Below are 19,166 nucleotides of genomic sequence, written 5' to 3'. Positions count from 1 at the left end.
TCCTCCACAGAATACCATCTTTGTCCAGCATTAACTTATCCCACTCTCTCATCAAACCTTTCACTGTTGGCCCCATAGCCCTCCACTGTTTAAGTTGTGGCTTTACTCCTGATTGTAAGTGTCGAGATGCCCACTCTATGTCTTTATCTTCATTTTGAGCTCTCCTGATCCCTTCCTTGGACAGGGGATCTGTTGATTCTGCACTGGTTTCCATACATGTTAGTGGACTCTGGCAAGCAACAGCAACATACCATCCCAGGTGAAAGAGTAGTACACTTCCATAGTGTACTTAAAGTGCTTTATTTTCGCACACTAATTTTGTACTTAATGTGCTGGGAATGAATCTTTAGTACTTCTTGAGATGATCTTGGGAACATCTAAGTGTACTTCACTGTGCTGTTTTGAGACACCATAAATATAAACTAAAATGTGCTAAAAATGTATTTAAAAAATGTATTTAGATACCACTTGTAGTGGACTTGAACCCATCTTTGTATGAAGGTTGAGTTCGGGTTTAATACAGGTGTTAACTAAATACATTTTTTAATACAGAGATAGTATGTTAAAAATGCATTTTGGTTCATATTCGTGGTGTCTCAAGGTAGCACAGTGAAGTACGCTTAAATGATCTTAAGTACTAAAGATTAATTTTTAGTATATTAAGTACAAAAATTAGTGTGCGAAAATAAAGCACTTTAAATACACTATGGAAGTGTACTACTTTTTCACCTGGGATGGCATTCCTGATTCAGATTGAACTTCCACCGCCTGGATCATAGCTCCAATGAAATCTGATGAGAGTTCCTCTGTGTACTCTGGTATTGTTTCTTCTGAGACTGTTGTCAACCTGGATAAGGCATCGGCATCGATATTTTCTTTGCCTGGTCGATACCGAATAGTGAAGTGGAAGTCAGCAAGTTCTGAAACCCATCGGCATCCTGTTGCATTTAATTTGGCGGACGACAAAACATAGGTGAGGGGATTATTATCGCTATACACTGCAAAGGTAGGTGCATAGTAAAGATAATCCGGGAATTTTTCAGTGATAGCCCATTTTAGGGCCAAGAATTCCAGTTTTCCACTGTTTAAATGGTAATTCTGTTCTGCTGTGGTTAATGTCCTTGACCCATATGCGATCACTCTCAGTTTTCCGTCTTGGTGCTGATATAGGACAGCTCCCAGTCCTTGATTTGACGCATCTGTGGAGTACAAATGGCTTCATGAAGTCTGGGAACCCCAGTATCGGTGGCGTGACTAAACAGTCAATCAGTTTTGATAGGATTGCTTGGTGTCGCTCTGTCCATTCAATCGCCTGGCTTGACAAGACCACATGACCTTTAGGTTGAGTTCTTTTTTTCCGTTTGTCTTTTGTTTGTACTTCTCCTTTGTTATTGTCCTTCTTCAACAGATCATACAAAGGGGAAGCAATCTTCGTGAAGTCCTTAATGAAAGGGCGGTAGTAACTGAACAACACTAAGACCTTCTTAACTCTCCTTCAGTGGTGGGCCTTCTGTCTTTGAGAGCTGTCACTGCTACTGTATCTGCTGGATCCATCCTGCTCCCTTCCTTAGAGACTATTCTTCCCAAATAACGGACCTCTTCCTTGAATAAATAAAATATTTTTGGCTTAAGTTTCACTCCATACGAGCGCAGGCGCTGTAAGACCTTCCTTAATGCTTCCACATGCTCGTCGAAGGATTTTGTAAAGACCAAGATGTCATCCAAATAAGGTACACAAATTTCGTCTCGCAGTCCCTCCAGGCATGTTTCCATAAATTGCTGGATTGCAGACGGTGCATTCGTTAACCCGAAAGGGATCCGGACCCATTGGTGTAGCCCCCATGGCATACCAAAAGCTGTCAGTGGTTTGCTTTCTGCTGTCATGAAACCTTGATGGTACGCCTTCCCCTGATCTAGTAAGGAGAACCACCGATTTCCTCCTAAACCATCCAATATGTCCTGTACTTTTGGTATCGGTTGGCGGTCAAGTACTGTTTTCCGATTAAGGTCCTTGTAATCAATACACAATCGGAGACTGCCATCTTTTTTTCTGACACAGACAATTGGAGATGAATAAGGTGAGTGAGATTTTTCAATCCATCCCTGGGTAATTAAATCATGGAGATAATCTTTAATTTCTTGGTATAATTGCTTCGGAACTGATGTATATGTTCTGACAACAGGTGTCTGGTCAGTCAAGTTGATGTGTAACTGGAGATCTTTGACACATCCAATGTCTGCATCTGACTTTGAAAAGGAATGACACTCCTCCCGCAACATTTGTCTGACTTTCTGTTTCTGCTCCTGAGATAAATGATTCACATCCACTGGGGGGTCCCATGCCTCATCACTATCAGTCTTGTTCTCACTTGTTGACTCTTCATGTTCGTTAACACAGTCACACATGATGACATTGCCGCAGGTAACACTGACTTTACTGTTTGAATTGTTCCCAGTTCAGTTCTCCCCAACAGCATAATGTTGTGGTCAGTCACATTCTGGACATTAATTTGAATCACAGGTCGGCTCCCTTTTTTTAGACTCACCAGTGTTTCCAGGAGTTCCAAGCCATCAGGGTATTGTGGATTGACAGATGGTTCGAACAACATGACACTGTCTTGCTTAATGTGAGGCATTTTGGCCTGGCACTAGATTTGTATGGTAGTATGTTTTGGTACATTCACGTGATCTTTTGTTAGCTTGACTAAATACTCACTTGAACTCTCAGCTGTTAACAAGTTAATGAATGTTTGAACTTTACTTCTCCTCAAGTTCGGAAAAGCACATCTGACAGTTTTACCTAAATGTCCTTTGCCCTCATCACTCACTTGACTTTGTTTCATTACCTGCTCAATTACATTGTATCCAATGATTGGCTTAGGCAGCTGGTGGTCTTTAATAACAAGGACAGGAATGACTAACTCTTTTACTTTGTTTGCAGGTGGAGTCAGGCTAAACGTGATCTCAATCCACCCTTCGTATGGCATAACTGAACCATTAGCTGCAACGAGGTTCAAGTTTTCTGCAGCCTCTGTTGCTTCAGAGACATCCCTAAGTCTTGCTCCAGGTAAGTATTGATTCTTCCATTGTTGATCCACAATACACACTTGGGATCCTGTGTCCCATAATGCCACTGTTTTGTGTCCATTCAGGTAACAAGTGACTAAGCATTGTTTGCCCACAAGGGAAGTCACTGGTAAGTGTTTGTTAACTTGACATTCAGAAATAAAATTACACTCAAAGGGAATCAGTTCTGGCTGTAATTCCACTTGCTTAACTCCTTCTGGTCGCTGAGGGGACAATTTTAGTTGCTGGGTCGCTCCTTGTCCCGCGGTGGCAACCCTTCCCTGTTTAACTGCATTCTACTCTGTGATCGGGCCACTCTCTGTTTGAGGTTTGAAACGGGTACTGCTGCTGCTGTCCCACCTTATTTTGATTTGACAGCCAGACCGGGCTCCGTGGTACCTGATTTTCCTTTGGGGCCGACTGAAGGGGTGCTCTTAGATTTGAGACGTCATTGTTGACAGCACAGCACTGTTGCGATGTCGCTGAGGGTTGCTGTATTGATTCCATGATGTGCATAACTTCTTCACTTAAACTTTTCAACTGTGAAACCAAATCGAATTTTGGCTGTTTTTGTTTGTTTTTTGAATGAGGAGTTGGATCACTTACTTGGATAACATTCACAGTAGAATTTCTTTCACTCTTTCGTTTGCTTTGCCTCTCGGTCTCGTGGGAGCACGCCACATTAAGCTTTTCCAACAGCGTTTCATCAGTAAGTGTGGTGTCAGTCAGGTATGGTTGAAGGTCGCTTTGGATGCGATCATTCTGCAAACCGGTTAGCACAGTATGAAGAAACATATTTTGCACAAGTGCCGGGTCATACTTTAAGCCTGACTCATCTTCTTGTGATGCAAAGATAATTTTTTGTCTCAAATCCAGCACACGAATAAGAAAACTTTGTGGGGTTTCTTTTGCATGTTGTGACTCAGCTGTCAGTTGCTTGTACAGCTCAGTGGCATTTTTCTCTTGGTAATGAGAGCGGAGGATTCGTCTCAGCATTCCTAGAGTTAAACCTGTCTTTCCTTCCAAGTAGCTTCGTAATTGTAGGCCTGGTGTAATGGCTCGAATGACTGAATCCACAATCTCGTGCTCTAGAACTCCTCCTGAAGGGTGGAAATACCACAGAACAGCAGTGGACCTCTATCACTGTAGCCCTTCATGAAGCAGCAGCCCAGACAATCGACCATAAGAGCAGGAACCATCAAGATTGGTTTAATAACAACTCAGAGTTCATCCATAACTTGTTAAGCAACATGCACAAAGCACATCAGGAAACCTTAAAAAACCCTTTATCCAGCACTGTCAGACAGCAATGGAAAAAAATCCTCAAGAAGTGCAGAGAACTCTGAGCACCTTACAGAACAAATGGTGGCTGAAGAAGGCTCATGAAATTCAGACATTCCCTGACAGAAATGACATGCACAACTTTTACAATGCAGTCAAATCCATCTACGGCCCAAAAAGTCACTGTATCACTCTCCTGAGAACAGCAGATGATTCCAAAATCTTGAAAGACCAGAATAGCATCCTGGAGAGGTGGGCTGAACATTTTAATACCTTACAAAATCAGGACTCTGATGTACTGTCACGGAGTGACTGTTGAGGCGGGACCCAAGTTGTGAGTACAGGTTCCGCCCGGACCGAATACCGGAAACACCGGCACTTCCGGGTAACCCGGGGCAACCAAAATCAGGCCGAAATGCACAGCAGGTGAGAGGAGTGACGTGGCGCTTACCGACTGGGTAATCCTATGGATGCAGAGAGTACTTAAGGAGCAATGGAGTTGCAGGAAGGTGAGACTGTTGGGAAAGAAGCGCCACAGGCGTAGCGTGAGCGAATATCTGAGCGCTACAGGACGAGGAGGCTCTGAAAGGATTGGACGGTGTAAAGGAAACCAACGAATAAACGGGGTGAGCGACGTGAAATACTGCTAAAGAGATTTACTTACCACTGTATGTGTGTTGTGATAAAGACACGGAGAGAGAGACAGTTTGGGGAAAGCTGCGGCGAATTTGGGACACATCTGGAAAGGGGATGGTGAAAGGAGTAAGACATACATCCACACAGACTGTGAGTAATGCGGACATTTGATACTATTCACCTCTCTTAATAGAGTTATATGCATACCAAGCACAACTGATGTTTTTGACCACTGTATATGAGGATATCAGTGAAGGAGTTGAAGCAGCAGATTTGGGCCTGGTGGTCTTGCGGGCCTGACCGATTGGTCGAAGGTTGTGTGATTACAGAAAATCCAAGTTCTTCTTAGGATGGGCCTCAACCCGGCAGAGGGTGCAGACCTTATTAATCACTGGAGTGTGTCTGAAGTGCTGTGGGTGAGCTTTTCGTCTTGACGTGTGTGCACTGGAACTTTGGTGTGCTGTGCCGTCTCTTCTTGCTGTCTGTACCCACTCACAGGTCTGGGAGAGCCCTAGGGGAACGAGCGAAAGCTGTGGTCACCAGCACGTCGCCTAAACATCTTCTGACTGCCCGCTGCAAACCCTGGCCCAGAAGATATAGAGGTGAACTGTGTCCCCCGAAGAGGTATTGTACAGAGTGTTTTAACTCGTCTTGTGTTGCAAGCCTAAAGTATAACAAATTACAACGACTAAAGATACCCACTGTCCGTTGAGCTGAAGTTATTCGTCTTGTGTGGCAAGCCTAAAGTATAGCAGACTACAATGACCAAAGACATACACGGTCTGCCGAGCTAAAGCTAACTCACCTTACAAGTCCAGAGTGCCTAGAGGAAAGAATACGACCACGAACGATACTTACCCAGAGCTAAAGCTAACTCACCTTGCACGTTCCGAAAACCTAGAGGAGAGAATACGGCAACGAACGATACTTACCCAGAGCTAAAGCTAACTCACCTTACACGTCCCGAGAGCTTAGAGAAAAGAATGCGACCACGAACGATACTTACCCAGAGCTAAAGGTAACTCACCTTGCACGTCCCGAGAGCCTAGAGAAAAGAATACGGCGAAGAACGATACTTACCCAGAGCTAAAGCTAACTCACCTTGCACGTCCCGAGAGCCTAGAGGAAAGAATACGGCCACGAACGATACTTACCCAGAGCCAAAGCTAACTCACCTTGCACGTCCCGAAAACCTTGAGGAGAGAATACGGCGACGAACGATACTTACCCAGAGCTAAAGCTAACTCACCTTACACATCCCTAGAGCCTAGAGAAAAGAATACGACCATGAACGATACCTACTCAGAGCTAAAGCTAACTCACCTTGCACGTCCCGAAAACCTAGAGGAGAGAATACGGCGACGAACAATACTTACCCAGAGCTAAAGCTAACTCACCTTACACGTCCCGAGAGCCTAGAGGAAAGAATAAGACCACGAACGATACCTACCCAGAGCTAAAGCTAACTCACCTTGCACGTCCCGAAAACCTAGAGGAGATAATACGGCGACGAACGATACTTACCTAATTCCCAGCATTCATCTTATGTTTCTTTGCCTTCAGGAGGAAGAGAAGGGCGCCACAGGATTTACAAAAACACAGGAGGTGTGACAGGGACGATGGAGCTCCGCCCTGTCCTTTCCCTGTGGGCACTTACCTTGCTGGCTGGACGATTTGCCATCCCCCTTCCCTTGACCCCCGTCTCTCCCTGGAGGAGAGAGAGAGAGAGAACATTTTAGATTTCCCCCTTTCCCATTCTATTTTTAAATAATTTAATAAAGATTGTCATATTTTATGTATCTCTTCTTCGTGTGTCTGGTCATTGGGGTACTTTTGGGACCTCCTCGAGGTGGAACTCAAGGAGGGGCGTGACACACAAAGTCTGTGGTTCGCCTCTGCCTGTGACATACACTATACCATCCTGGATGAACTGCCTGAATTTCACCTTATTGACAACCTTAGCCAACCTCCAACCTTCCTGGAGGTTCTGTCAGCCATCCGCTCCCTGAAGCACAACAAGACTCCTGGCTCTGATAATATTCCCGCAGAACTGCTAAAACAGGGAGGGTATCTCTCTACAAGAGCATTACACCATTATATCACCAAGGTTTGGGATGATGAAAACATCCCACAGCAAGTGGAGAGATTCCAGTATTGTTACCATCTATAAAAGTAAAGTGGATAGGGCCATCTGTGGAAACCATAGGGGCATATCACTTCTTGCTGTGGCAGCCAAGGTCCTGGCCAAGGTGATGTTACAGAGACTGATCAATGGCATTACAGAGTCCATGCTACCGGAGTCACAGTGTGGGTTTAGAAAGAACAGGAGCACAGTCGGCATGGTCTTTGCAACCCGGCAACTTCAGGAAAAGTGCAGGGAGCAACATAAAGACCTGTTTATGGCGTTTGTGGACCTTTCCAAAGCTTTCGACACTGTGCAGAGAGATCTCTTGTGGGAAGTCCTCCACCGGTTTAGATGCCCCACTAAGTTTGTCAACATCCTTCGTCAGTTTCATGATGGAATGACTGCTAGGGTGACAATTGGAGGGCAACAGTCAAGTCCTTTTCCTGTGCGCACAGGGGTAAGGCAGGGATGCGTATTGGCTCCAGTGCTTTTTAATATCTTCCTCATATGCGTCACCAAGCTTCTCCACAAGGATATTGAAGACAATAGTGGGATGACAGTAGTGTACAGACTGGATGGTAACCTCTTTAATATCAGGAGGCTGCAGGCAACCACGAAACTTCACAGAATGAGGATACTTGAGCTGCAGCATGCAGATGATTGCGCTCTCATATCTCACTCTCCACAAGACCTTCAGTCTGTCCTAGATGCAGCAGTGAGGGCATACAGCAGGATGGGGTTGACCATCAACACCACCAAAACAGTGGTATTCTGCCAATGGAGTGCCAACATCCCATCTGAGCCACCCATCTTCACTATTGCAGATGAAAAACTGTCAGTTGTCCCATCATTTAAATACCTGGGGAGCATTGTCTCTGAAGACAATAGCATTGACAATGAGGTCCAGAACAGAATCAAACAAGCATCAGCTGCCTTTGGGAGACTCCGGCGGCGGGTTTTTCAGAACAAGAACCTTCATCTCAACACAAAAATCTGCATTTACCAAGCGGTCTGTATCACCACCCTCCTCTACAGCTGTGAACCGTGGGTTACTTACAGCCGCTACATCAAGTCCCTGGAACACTTCCATATCAGCTGTCTCCAGCGCATTCTGGGAATTACTTGGCGGGACAGAGTGCCTCATACTGAGATCCTCAGGAGAACAGGCTGCAAAAGTATTGAGGCCACTGTCACCCAGCACCAACTGCGTTGGTTAGGGCATGTGATAAGGATGCCCTACAATCGTCTGCCCCGCAGAGTGCTATATGGCCAGTTACAACAAGGCCAGCGCTCTGCTGGAGGCCAGAAGAAACGCTGGAAAGATCAACTAAAGACAACGCTTAAGAGGTGCAAAATCAAACCAGGGGACTTGGAGAGCATGGCTGCTGACCGCAACATCTGGCGGCAGTTATGTCTAGATGGGACCCAAGCCCTGGAGGAGAAAAGGACAGTCAGGAGACAACAAAGAAGGCTCAGGAGGAACACACCCATGACTTCCAGTAGCACCAATACCATGTTTACATGCCCCACCTGCAATAAAACTTGTGGATCCAAGATAGGACTATTTAGTCATCAGAGAACTCACCGCTAACAGACAGAAGTGGACGTCATCATCAGATTCGATGGACAACCACAAGCAAGCAAGCTGATGAGAATATAATTAATATAAGTATTTTTTCACATTAACAAAGTGTTTAATGACAAATAATTTTTAGTTTTATGTTACATTTCATGTAATTAAAATACATTTTCACACACAAAAAAATGCTTAAGTTTGCTCACATGTAACGTGCTAACAATAATCCAACAACATAGACAAATGTAACCTCTGGAATGCAATTGCGTCACAGTTCCCTGACTGAACGCATCAATGTTCCCCTGTTTGATCACCTCCGGTTTCCTCTGTCTGATTGTGTCCAGTTTCCCCAGTTTGATTGCATCCAGTTTCCCCGGTCTGATCTTGAAGGTGGCACACCGGAAACAGAGGGAGGTGTGGTGTGCTGGTTTTGGGCTTCCAGGGCCACTTTTTAGGCTTTAAGTAAACTTATGACTGCAGGTAAAGGTTGCATGTTTGTGATAAACATTGCATCTACTTTGACATAGGACGTGTGATGTCATATGATGGTGTAGTAGTGGTGTCCCATTTCTTAGGGGAATATTTTTAACCCTACCCCTTTTCACTCTGTTTTAAGGGGAAAGGGTTGAGGGGTAGGCGTAGGGGTATAAAATAGAATTGGGCCTAAACCCATCACTATCTTCTGAGAGTTGGGTTAAAGAACTACACAGACGCATATGTCATGACAATGAGTTAATGTACACACAATGGGTCTCATTCATGAAACACGAGCAGAAAGATTTTTGTGTAAAAAAAATCCTGCTTCGCTACTGTTCGGACGCTCTTGCTTACTGCTCTGCGCTTTGCTCTATCGCTTTTTATATTTTATCTTATAATTTTAACTTCAGCAAATTAGCATAGTGCTCAAACAACAAAGCTTGGCATCAACGTTAAACTTTCGGGACTGGAGGATTACAAAAAAGTGGCATTTTTCATCTGTCTAGCCTCCCACCGCCATCAGCTTACATTCCAGAAGGAAAAACACAGCTGCCTTCATTCAAAAGGATAAGAAAAAGAAATTTCTCATCAAAAATCTACTTGCTGCACAAACTGCCACAGACTTTTACAAAGGATTGCTGTTCTTGAAACAAAGTTACTTACAGGACTACAAAACCAGACGGAACACACAACAGAGCTTCGTCATCATGGACGCCCTCAGCATACAGCCGGTGAGTCCCATGAATCTAATGATCAACACACCAATCAATGGTACAAACAGGGAGCAAGACCCAAAATCACTCGAGAAATCAGACTGTCACGAGCATCACATTTTGCTGCAGTAGCTTCCTCTACCCCAGATACAGCTATGACAAGGATTGCAAACAGTGACTTTCTACCACCACCTATACATCTTGAGAACAGATTTGAAATATTAATGAATATGAGTGAGGAATCCCCAAATGTGATAAATGTGATTGAACACCGATCTAATCAGCCAGCAGCTAACACTGATGCTAACTGCCGCTCAAGATCGAGCAGACAGCGGCACTCAGCGCAGAGCGCATCCGAGCCCAAAACTCTGATATTGGGCCACTCACTTATCAGAAACATTATCAACAGGGACTCAACTACGTGCTGCCTTCCACAAGCAACTGTTTCTGATGTAAACAGGGAACTTCAAAACATTCTGATAAAACATAAGACTGTAAATCGAGTTGTCATTCATGTGGGGAAGAATGATATTCACAAAGAGCAATCTAAACTCCTTAAGAGGGATTTCAACAAACTTTTTGAAACACTCAGAACAGTGAAAGTTCAGCCGTTCATCAGTGGACCACTTCCAGCAAGAGGAACAAATAGGTTTTCACGGTTGCTTGGACTTAATACATGGCTGCAAAAAACCTGCAACATAAAGGGACTGAACTTTATCAACAACTTCAATCTTTTCTGGAGTCAGAGACAACTATTTAAACAGGATGGCATCCACCCAAACAGAGTGGGTGCAAGAGTGCTAAAGGACAATATCTATTTCTCCCTTCATCATCCTTCAGCAGTGTGTGCCAATCCACTCAACCTGAATGGCACACACACACCTGGACAGAGTATGAATGACCACAGGACTTCGCTTCAGCACCTAAATGGACATGACGTCGATATATCCCACAAGGACAGAGATAACACCACGCAGCCACAACAACCACTGCTCATGGACACAATCTCGACTGAACCCTGCCCACAGAGCTCATCACAGACAGACTGTGTCAGATTAGAACTGCTCCAAGATTCAGCACCCAAGGACGACTTTCTGGAAAACAGCCAGGGAAACCAGGACTACATATCACAGCCTCCGGTCACATCAGAGCAACAGGACTCCTCCTCACTAGATATGTCATTCCTCTCTCCAGCATCCCCGCTTTTGACCTTCTCCGGAAAAATGGAGGAAATGGTGGATGCTGGAACTAAACTATCCCACTCTATTGCTGCGAGCCCCCAGCTTTCGACCAGAAAACGGCAAGCCTCACAACTACCAAAACCAGTGGGCCCAGCTACCCCTCCTCGTCCTGTGAGAGCTCTTCGGTCTCAGACACAACGCCAAGACACACACCCTCCTCCATCTGCTGTAGGTGAAACAAAAACAACTGATAACGGCTCTCAGTGATGTGTGTCGAGTTTCTGCTATGAAAATACTAATACTTTCAATTGTATACATAAAAAGCAGGAACTCAGTGTACCTATATCTTTCTCTATTTCTGTTTTAGTACATGATAGAAAGCCTAAGGCTGTATCAAACCGTGTGGCAAATCAATCTAATCTGCTGCCTGTGATATATCAAACTAAGATCTTTGTTAGGAAAAAAATTAGTACTGTTAAGTTAGCACTTTTAAACATCTGTTCACTTAAAAATAAATCACTTCTAGTCAGCGACTTAATAACCATAAACAACCTGGATTTTATGTTTCTAAATGAAACATGGCTAGAAGAAAGCTACAGTGCAACAGTCCTTAATGAAACAGCCCCTCCTAACTTTACTTTTATGAATGTCTGCAGAAATGCTAGGAGAGGGGGAGGTGTAGCTTCTCTTTTTAAAGATGTCTATCAATGTAAGCAAGTGTCATTTGGGAATTAACTGTCTTTTGAATATCTAGGTATTGTGTTGAAAGGTACCCCACACATTCTACTGATCATTATTTACAGGCCCCCAAATACTCCCCAGCATTTGTTGAGGACTTTACAGAACTGTTATCAATGATTTCCTCAGAGTTTGACTTTTTTGCTCTTGCTGGAGATTTTAACATTCACATAGATAAGCCAGACAGTATTATGGCAAAAGATGTCACAGCTGTTTTAAATACTTTTGATCTGACTCAACATGTACATGGACCCACACACAATCGTGGACACACTCTAGATTTAATTATCAGTAAGGGTTTAAACATCTCATCAATTGTTATTAAGGATGTAGCACTGTCTGATCATTTCTGTATTTTCTTTGATATATGTGACCCGTCACGGAAACCAGGGACACAAGTCGGCAGCACAAGTTTCGAGAAAATGAGAAACAAAGTTTTTTTTTTCAAAATTTGTGATTTTCGTTTTATTGCAGAATCTGTTAGTTGAGATCACGAAGAAGCCTCTCCATGTTTGAGATAGCAGTTTATGTATATTTAAAAGCGTACATTTTGCGGTTAAAATAGGCTTGTTTTCCGGAGATTCTAGCGTGCAGCGGGGGGCGTCATTGTCTGTGTGTATATTTACATACTGGATAAGCGTGTGTTTTCGCCTCCGCCCCCAAAGGGAACAGCGTGACTACTGAATAAGGATAGTTCGCCCAAAACTGAAAATAATGTCATTAATGACTTACCATTATGTCGTTCTAAAATCGGAAGACCTCCGTTCATCTTCGGAACACAGTTTAAGATGTTTTAACATTAGATTTAGTCCGAGAGCTTTCTGTCTCCTCCATTGAAAATCTATGTACGGTTTCCATGTCCAGAAAGGTAATAAAAACATCCTCAAAGTAGTCCATGTGACATCAGTGGGTCAGTAAAATTGTGTTGATGCATCGAAAATACAGTTTGGTCCAAAAATAGCAAGAATTACGACTTTATTCAGCATTGTCTTCTCTTCCGGCTCGAGCGTGAAGTCACGTGACTGTAGTGACGTGGCTGCTCTGTCCCTTAGACATGTTTGCTGAGTTTTATTTATTTCTTTCAAACTTACAGCGTGCGTCTCCCCAGACTGTAAATGAAGCTCGGGCGCATAAAACAAAAGAAATATAAAAGAAGCTGGGGCGGAACAAATAACAGTCAACCGCATATACGTCAGCCGCGTCACTGACTTTATGGGGCGCCGCAGTCGGATGACGTCAAAGTACCGCGAGAGCTCTTTAAGAAATCTTACGGAGTAGTTTAATTTCGACTCGCTCTCGCGGTACTCTGACGTCATCCGACTGCGGCGCCCCATAAAGTCAGTGATGCGGCTGACCGTTATTTGTCCAAACACACAGAAGTTACACAGAGATCGTTGTATTCTTTATATAATTGGCTACATGTTTTGTCTATCAATATTTTCCAGTAAGTCATTGGCTGATGGAGGAACGAGCGAGCGATTGGTAACATCTCTTAAGGACTTCACGTTTTCGACGGTGCTGTTTTTGGATAATCTTTTATTTTAAATACAAACTTTGAAGGCGGGTTCATGTGTTTAATACCGGAGTGTAATCTGATATACCCTTACATGTTACGATGTAAATAATCCTCAGATTGTATATTATATTGTACTACCAGAAGTTCATGAGAAATAGACTATATATCTATATTTCACGGATTATACGCATTTGTGGACAAAAATCATTGGATGATTCACACATCTGAAACAGACTGGATTCGACTTGTGATCCCCGCAAATGTAACGTTAAAAGTCCTGTTTATTTTTGCATTTTGTCATTCGGACTTCTGTAATAAAATACTACATATGATGGTAGAACCTCTGTATCTCAAAACGGCTTTACAGGGGGTATGGCTTAGCTAAATGAGATGTAAATGAGCCCTATTGTCTCTCCTGCCAGGGAAAAGGGAAAGTGTTAACTTTTTTCTTTCTCAAATTTCTCAGCATTCTCTTTCTTGAATGTGTTACATTCAAATGGCCACAACTTCTCCAAATCTTATCAGATTTCCATGTGTTACACATCGTTGGAAAGCTTAGAATCTGCACTTTCAGATTCTATGAATAACTCAAAATGCCCCAGATCCGACTTGTGTCCCTACTTTCCGTGACTGGTCACATATTAATCTCTCCTACTATTGAAACTAAATCTGTGTCTGTCAAAAAGAGATGCTTAAATGAGAACACCAGTGTGCTATTTATGAATGCTATATCTTTAACCCAAGCATATCTGCAGACTCTGTTGATTTTCTCCTTGATTCCTTTAATTCGAAAGTTAAGAGTGCAATTGATGATATTGCTCCTGTGAAAGTCAGGAAGAAGAATGGCAGGAAAAAATCCCCTTGGAGAAACTCAACAGAGGTGCAGAATATGAAGAGACTATGCAGAAAAGCTGAGCGCATGTGGCGGAAGACAAAACTTGTAGTCCATTATCATATCTATAAAGACAGCCTTCGTGCTTTCAGTGTGGAACTAGGCAAAGCTAGACAGACTTTCTTTTCAAATATTATAAACAACAACATAAATAACACACGCACTCTTTTTGCTACTATAGAGAGACTAACAACCCCCCCAAGTCACATTCCTAATGAAATGCTCTCAGACAGCAAATGCAGTGAGTTTGCTAACTTCTTCTCTGAGAAAATCAATAATATCAGAAAGGTGATCAGCACATCCTTGAGCTGCGCCGGGGTCGGACAAGTCAGATCACAACATCAGAAAGTAGTTACGATGTCTGATTTCGAAGCAGTTGATGGTAAAATTCTGGAAGAAACAGTACAGCATCTTAAAACATCAACCTGTGCCCTTGACACAATCCCAACATCTTTTTTCAAAAGTGTCTTTAACTGTTTAGAACCAGATCTCCTAGAATTGGTAAATTCATCACTTATCTCTGGGACTTTTCCAAAGTCCCTTAAAACTGCAGTTGTTAAGCCCCTCCTGAAAAAGACCAACCTAGATAACACTGTATTGAGCAACTACAGACCAATCTCAAATCTTCCTTTCATAGGCAAGATCATTGAAAAAGTTGTTTTCAATCAGCTGAACATATTCTTCATTTCTAATGGTTACTTTGACATTTTTCAATCTGGTTTCAGACCACACCACAGTACAGAGACAGCGCTCATAAAGATAATAAATGATAGTCGCCTCAATACAGACACAGGCAAACTATCAGTGCTGGTGCTACTCGACCTCAGTGCTGCTTTTGACACTGTCGATCACAACATACTTCTTGACAGGCTGGAAAACTGGGTCGGGCTTTCTGGGATGGTCCTAAAATGGTTCAGGTCATACTTAGAAGGGAGAGGTTATTATGTAAGTATAGGTGGCCATAAATCTGAGTGGACATCCATGACATGCGGAGTCCCGCAAGGCTCAATTCTAGCGCCACTCCTGTTCAACCTGTATATGCTCCCACTAAGCCAAATAATGAGAGAGAACCAAATTGCCTATCACAGTTATGCAGATGACACTCAGATCTACTTAGCTCTATCCCCTAACGACTATAGCCCCATTGACTCCCTGTGCAAATGCATTGATGAAGTTAACAGTTGGATGTGCCAAAACTTTCTTCAGTTAAACAAAGAGAAAACTGAAGTCATTGCGTTTGGAAACAAAGATGAAGTTCTCAAGGTAAATGCATACCTTGACGCTAGGGGTCAAACAACTAAAAATCAAGTCAGGAATCTTGGTGTGATTCTGGAGTCGGACCTTAGTTTCAGAAGTCATGTCAAAGCAATAACTAAATCAGCATATTATCATCTCAAAAATATTGCAAGAATTAGATGCTTTGTTTCCAGACAAGACTTAGAGGAACTTGTGCATGCTTTTATCACCAGCAGGGTGGATTATTGTAATGGCCTCCTCACTGGCCTTCCCAAAAAGACCATTAGACAGCTCCAGCTCATTCAGAACGCTGCTGCCAGGATTCTGAGCAGAACCAAAAAATATGAACATATCACACCAGTCCTCAGGTCTCTACACTGGCTACCAGTTACATTTAGGATTGATTTTAAAGTATTATTAATGGTATATAAATCACTCAATGGACTAGGACCTCAATACATTGTTGATATGCTCATTGAATATAAACCCAACAGGTCACTCAGATCATTAGGATCACATCAGCTAGAAATACCAAGGGTTCACTCAAAGCAAGGAGAGTCAGCTTTTAGCTATTATGCCAGTCGCAGCTGGAACCAGCTTCCAGAAGAGATCAGATGTGCTCCAACAGTAGCCACATTCAAATCCAGACTCAAAACACATCTGTTTAGCTATGCATTTGCTGAATGAGCACTATGCTGCGTCCGAACTGATTGCACTATATTTTATATGCACTATTTTAATTATTTTTATTTCTCTTGTTTTTATTCTTATTTTAATTTTTAACAGTTTTATACTTGTACTCCTGTTTTATTCTTTTTCATACATTTAAACAGTTTTTATTAAAATCACATTTATTTTCTTTTAATTGATATTTAAAATTCATGTATGTTTGATTTTTTGTTTTCTCATTTCTATGTTAAGCACTTTGAATGACCTCTGTGTATGAAATGTGCTATACAAATAAACTTGCCTTGCCTTGCCTAAATTTACACCTGCTCCCCACTATATGTAAATAGTGTGATGCTAAATGTTCTGTATTCTTTTAGATAAACTGATCAGACTGCATTTGGATTAACTATGTATCATAATGACAGTTCACAATATCATGATAATGAGTTCTTTTGGCCTGTCTTTATTCAGGTTTTACTCTTTACCTTTTCAAAAAAACGCAGCTTGTCCCTGTCCTTTTTTACATAGCCGTCCAATCACAGTAGAGGAGGGGCGGAAAAAATTAACAAAAACTACATTAACCAATTCATACATGTACAACTCATCAATGGAGAAGTTAATATTAGTGGATACCTCATTTTTATATTCAGTAATATTCTTCAAAAGAAGATACTAGTAACATTTAACTGTCGTGGATATTACAAATCACAGCAACAATTGTGTAATATAATTTATAATTTATTATATATTTATATATAATCCTCAGTAGCCAATACAGGTCTGCAGTAATGTATTGTTCTCTGCAGCCCTGCAATTCATTGTATTTTTTAAACATATAATTTCCAATTCAGGGCAAATACAGTAGCCTAAACAACTAGTTTATAATAAAAACAACCGTTCAGCCCTACCATAAGGTATTTTAATATTATTTAATTACATATATTCAGAAACTACTCTAAGCAGGGCCTGAAATTAACACCCGGCTACGTGCCAAATGCGGGTGAATTTTGCAATTGGCGGGTAACACTGTCAATCTACCGGCCACATTGGCGGTTAGCCAATGCGAATTGAGTGATTCATTGAGAGGATGCAACTGCTGTTTCACAAGAAGAAGATGAGGCACTTCTCTGACTATGTTTGGATGTGCGAGTAAGTACTAAGTCATTGGTGAGATGGGATGAGAATGCAATGCTGACATGGGCTACAGTACAAAGTTGCACAGATGTGTAGTGATGTGACGGATCAGAACTCTTAATGTGTAAACTTTAGAGAGAGTTGCGCTACTGTGTCTTATACTATAGTACATTAACATACATTTTGTGAATAGAGTAATGAAAAACAACGTATGTGGGGTGACTGTTTATGTGCGCAGTTTGGAATTCCCCCTCCATCTGTGTGTGTGTGCTGGTTTAAGGGCACTCAATAGTGCACATATGGAGAGACGCTTTTCAAAAAGCAAGTCTACACAAAAATCTTTCTGTTCTTGACAGGGCACATATAAACAAAATGATCTTCAGAGTATTCTTTTTCTAATAAAAACATTTGTTTATGTCTTGCGTGTATGTATAGATTAGAGTCAAAAACCAGTCTGTGCTTTGGTCTTAGAGTGTCATTATTGTTAATCAAACAACCTAAGACAAAGAGAAAATCACTTTTGTAGCTCTAAAAATGTTATATTTAATTCATACAATAAATACAGTGTTATCATTCACTATTCAGGCCAAAAAACTGGCTGGTAAAAAGTCACTGTGGCAGGTGGTCAAAAAAGTTAATTTCAGGCCCTGACTGTAAGGGAACAAATGTGTTTGTGTTTCCCCTCTATATTTCTATTTTAAAAAAATGGTTGGTCTTGAGATGACCTGTTGGGTTAAAAAAGTTGGGAAACCCCTGATATGCGCTACACAAGCAAGATTTATCAAGTATGCATATGTGGCAGATAGAAAATTATAACACTGGTAAAGGGCAACCAGATTAGATGCCCATATAAGACTGACTACGCCACCCCAAGTTGGTTAAGGGGATTTTACTCTCGACCAGAATAAAGCTCACAGGTTCAATTTGGTGGGGTCAGGTATGAGACACAAAGCTTATATAAAAAATAGTTAATTTAACAGTAATCAAGCACAGATGCACTTCATAGCACATCACCAACACATTCACAAAAATAGATTTTAATTCAAAGATAATAAATACACACAAATTGGGGATCGGCATCCAGCTCCTCTCAGGAATAAGTCCACAATTCTCCTATCTGGAATAAAGAGAAAAGCCACAGCAAAATACACATCCACCACACGTGCACACAAGCACAGACACACTGCACCTCAAAATGGAGCACGGCAATCAGTGAGGAAGAGTACCACCACCGAGAGTGAAGGGAAACAACTCCTAATTCTTCTGTTTCTGACGCCCCAATTCTAATAAAAAAATAGAACACACAATATCAAAAACACCTTCATACACTTTATCAAACGGTAAAGCAGTAAAGCAAACAGTCCCGGCTGAAAGCAAACAGGAACTACAAATCTACCGCTTATCAGCCGGACAGTTTCACAATAAATACTCAGATGTGCATATACTCAAATATAACATGCACATTTACACACATCCTTAGCAGACTGTAACCGTATCTGGTAAAGCACGCCACGCCGGGGACGAAGGGAACTTCAGCCCCGCTGGCAAATACTGCAGACAAGTGTATGAAGATACATACTTTAAACAAAACTCCAAACAAAAAGAAACTAAACAAATAGTAATGACTTAACTAAATATATACATTTAAACAACCAAAACTAATTAGAAAAAAAGGAAAAGAAACTTTAAATTACAAAATTCAAAAAAAATTTACAATTTCCCAAGAAAGTGGTTACTGAAAAGTAGACGGACGTCAATCACGTTATTTGAAGGAGAAATACACGTCCTGAATCGATACGGATCAGTAATAATAGTCAGCTTATGCTGAAATTAACACAGACAGTCAGGGAGTGAAGAGCTGGTCCGGAAACAACAGGTAAACTGATCTATCCCCAACCACGGGCAGTTGGAAGATCAGCAAAAGGG

This window comes from Misgurnus anguillicaudatus, chromosome 12 (genome assembly GCF_027580225.2).
Source record: "Misgurnus anguillicaudatus chromosome 12, ASM2758022v2, whole genome shotgun sequence".
Classification (NCBI taxonomy): domain Eukaryota; kingdom Metazoa; phylum Chordata; class Actinopteri; order Cypriniformes; family Cobitidae; genus Misgurnus; species Misgurnus anguillicaudatus.
The sequence above is the reverse complement of the archived record's forward strand: the minus strand, read 5'-3'. Positions refer to the sequence as shown.